At 44.5% G+C, this 3,952-nt stretch overlaps 1 non-coding gene across 1 annotated transcript; it reads right to left on the minus strand.

The window, feature by feature from the left end:
- Window positions 1–2,351: 2,351 nt before the first annotated feature.
- trnai-uau (transfer RNA isoleucine (anticodon UAU)) lies at window positions 2,352–2,423 on the minus strand. The gene has a single exon. It is a non-coding gene; the product is annotated as a tRNA-Ile (tRNA).
- Between the last annotated feature and the right edge of the window lie 1,529 nt (window positions 2,424–3,952).

A 3,952-nucleotide genomic window follows, 5' to 3' on the forward strand; every position in this document is an offset into this window, starting at 1 on the left:
CTTTTTAGCTTGGAAGAATTGCACTTGTGTTTGGGAATCCTTTGTAACTTACAAGTCGTTATTAATAATTGCTCATTGGGCTTAAAGGTGCCTCACTTAAAATAAAATAAACTGTGTTTAACCTGCTTCGCTAACTGGGAGTATCTTCTCCTTGATTGAAAGGAGGGATACAGCGCTCTAAATAGTGATTATTCACAGCTAGACCTTTCCGTAGAGATTAAAGTAGTGAAGTAAACTAGTCCTTGAAATGCAGGTTGAAAATCTCCCTATGGTGAGGGTATTCGTAAGATAGATATGCTAGATAGAATTTAAAGTCTTGACTTAAGTTGAGAGCTCTTGGACGGTCCACTCAATATCATCACAGTTGCACTTTATTTGTTTGCGTGCACTGCACGTTCTCTGTAGCTGTAACTCTCTATTCTGCATTCTGTTTTTATTTTACAACTTTGATGTAGTTATGTATGGCGTGATCTGCCGGGATTGCATGCAAAGAAGCTTTTCGATGTCTCTTGGTCCATGCTGACCATCAAGTACCAATCTAGTCTAATCGTACTTCCCAGCACTTAGTCTGTTGCCTTCAGTGCCTTGGCGATTCAAGGACTCGTCTGGATACTTGTCAAATAGCTGGAGAGTACCTGCCTCCCGCACCCACTCAAGGAGTGGGTTCCAGATCCCAACTTTCCTCTTCGTCAGGAAGTGCTTCCTCTCATGCTCTCTCGTTTTAGACTCCTCTGAAATGGGGAAACGTTTCCTTCTATCATCACCTCTGATAATGTGAGATAATTCTCCAAGGTCCGCGTCACCCCCCTCCACTCCATGCAAAACACCCCTAGTCTATCCAGCCCCTGCTCATTACAAAAACGCTCCACTTCACACAACATCCTGCTGATTATCCCTGTGGTCACCTGGAATATCCCTATTTTTTTATATGACCAGACACACCAGTTCTTTACCCATATTTACAGTGCGTGTGTGTGTGAAAGAAGTTTCAATCAATTTTGCATTGAAAATTGCAGCAAATTGGTGGGCAGTGAATTCTTTTAATAAATGCCAGATCGATCGACCTCTGGGTTATGGGCCCAGCACGCTCCCGCTGCCCTACTCTGCGGTTCGTTAAGCATTGTCTCACATTGTGTGTTGTGAATGTCGCTCATTCCCTTCGTTCATCTTTCTTTGTCATTTTCTTTGCCGACATCATAACGTTTCCCTTGCTGACTTCTCTTTCTTTCCTGACCTATTTTCCTTCTGTCTGTCTTCCCCGTCTCTCTGTCTTCCTTTCTTTGTTCCTTACCTCCTTCCCCCCACCCATCCCGGTTACTATCCCAGTGCTTTCTGTGCTCCGACCCAGTCGGATACCCGTTCCCGACATTTCAGTAATGAACATGTTTAACAGTATTTATTGGACTCCCTTTCCGCGGTCCTACTGTCTGACATTCCGTTTATTTTCCTCTGTGTCTCCTCCGCCTTCTCTCTCTTTGTCTCCGGGCTGTCCTTTATGTCAAACGTTAATGTAACCAACAGCGAACAGCGTCTGACCTACAGACGAGCATGACGCGAGGAACATTTTATTTCACTGTAGGGTGTTTTGCACCTCGCGATGTTTTCACCTACACATGGGTGGGTCATTTTATCCAGTCCCGAAGTCTCAGTGCCTTCTTGGTCCTGTTAATGTCGTCAAATAAAGGTCAGGTTTCCGTCCGTTTTGAAGAGCCAGCAACTCACTCTGTCTCTTTGTGAAACTGAACTGTTGACATTGCAAAGAGATCAGGGGCGGATTTTCTTTTCTTTTCATGTTTGTAGGTCCGTACCTCAAATGAAACGATCTCTTTACCGGGAGTTAATTGTTGCAATAATTCCCAGACAAAAACGGAGGCAGCAGATGGGGAGATGTGACAGCAGCAGTGGATGTGACAGATGGGGAGCAGCGAGGTGCCGCTGGGTCCAGTTTACTTAGCTGGCAGGGTAGTGACGGGGATCGGTAAGGCTGTTCTCCAGGGCTGAATCCAACCACCCCCTTCGTGGTTGTTCCTCAGTTACTCTCCAGTTTTAGACACTTCTGTTACGAACGAAAGTTACCTTCTATCTCTCCCATCATTTTGTACACTCCGGCAGCCTCCATGCTCCGAGGATCATTAACCCAGTCGATCCAGTTTCTCCACGTAACTGAAGGGCTCCATTCTAGGCAACACGCTGGTGAATGTCCCGCGCACACACTCCTTTGCCCTGTCACGCCCTGTGCTCCACCGGAACATTCTAATTTTTATTCCTAATCTGTTCCAAGTGTCAGTGAATTCACATCTTCCCCGCTGTAAAATGTGCGGTTCTAGAACCGTTGTCAACACAAAGACAAATAGCAGAGGATGGTTTCGATCCATCGACCTCTGGGTTATAAGCCCAGCACGCTCCCGCTGCGCCACATCGCCGTTGGGGAAACGTCGTGTTATGTTGCTCTGTTATGGATGTTGCTCATTCCCTTCGTTCTTTTTATTTGCCATTTTTCCCTGCATCATATCCTTTCCCTTGCTGATTTCTCTTTCTTCCTGACTTACTCCCTTCTTTCTCTCTTACACATTTCTCTTTCCCTGCATGCTTCCTACTTTCGGTCACAACCGGTTATTACCTCTGTGCACTCTTTGCTCCGACCCAGTCAGACAGCTCGATCCCGACATATCAACAATGAGTATTACTTACTTATTTGACTCACTTTCTGCAATACTGTTGTTTGTGGTATCGGTGACGTTCCAAGGCAAAGTGAACGTCTTCCATGCAGTCGACTGTAGGGTAAAACTGACCGATGGCAGTGCTTTGTGCAGGCAGCGTGAGACTGAGGCATAAAGTGTGTGTGCAATATTGGAGATGGTTTCTCCCTGTCCGTTCTCAGCGGCTCGGGATTTCACTGTACGAATTGGACTTCACCGACAATTTCCTCTCACTGTTCAAAATTCACGGTCACCAGCGTGGAGATGCCGGTACTACGTACCAGCAACAAAAGAAACGCACCGAGTCATGTATAAGTGTTAGAAATTATTTTATTAATAACTACTCATGATAGTAAGAAAAATAAAAGTAAAATGTTAGAATCCTAGAATTAAAAATGTTAGATCTTAAGCATTAACACCAAAAACTAAACTCGAAGTGTGTGTGTGACAAATTCCCAAACTCCAAGTCCAGATATAGTTCTCAAAGTTCAGTTCAGCAAGCCATAATGTGAAACGTGAGCAAAGACTTCTGCAAAACCACCGTTGACTGAAGAGGAAATGTAGAGAGAAAATAGAGAGTAATTACGAAACCCAAATGTTCCACGATGGAACCCATACGACACCTCAATCACTGATGATCTCTATTCCTTTGTTCCGAAACATCTGCCACCCCGAAAGGCACTCGGGACGTAGCCGTCCACACAAATACCTGTTGCCTTCTACAGGTTAACGACAAAGTTCACTCCAATGAATTATTCCAAAAATCCATACGTGGATTGCAGTGACAGACACAGTTATTGTTTTTCATTCAAGAAGGTTTCTTGACACAATATGTAGATAAGTCTACAACGGGAGAGGCTGTACTTGCTTCGGTATTGGGAAATGAACCTGGTCAGGTGTCAGATCTCTCACCGGAGAGCATTTTGGAGATAGTGATCATAATTCTATATCCTTTACAACAGCATTGGGCAGAGATAGGAACAGACAAGCTTTAAAAGCGTTTAATTGGAGTAAGGGGAATTATGAGGCTCTCAGGCAGGAAATTGGAAGCTAAAATTGGGAACAGATGTTCTCAGGGAAAGTACGGAAGAAAGGTGGCAATTGTTCAGGCGATATTTGTGTGGCGTTCTGCATTGGTACGTTCCAATGGGACAGGGAGGTTATGATAGAGTACAGGAACCGTGGTGTACAAAGGCTGTAATAAATCTAGTCAAAAAGAAAAGCTTACAAAAGGTTCAGAGGGCTAGGTAATA

This window comes from Pristis pectinata, chromosome 31, assembly GCF_009764475.1.
Source record: "Pristis pectinata isolate sPriPec2 chromosome 31, sPriPec2.1.pri, whole genome shotgun sequence".
Taxonomy (NCBI): Eukaryota; Metazoa; Chordata; class Chondrichthyes; order Rhinopristiformes; family Pristidae; genus Pristis; species Pristis pectinata.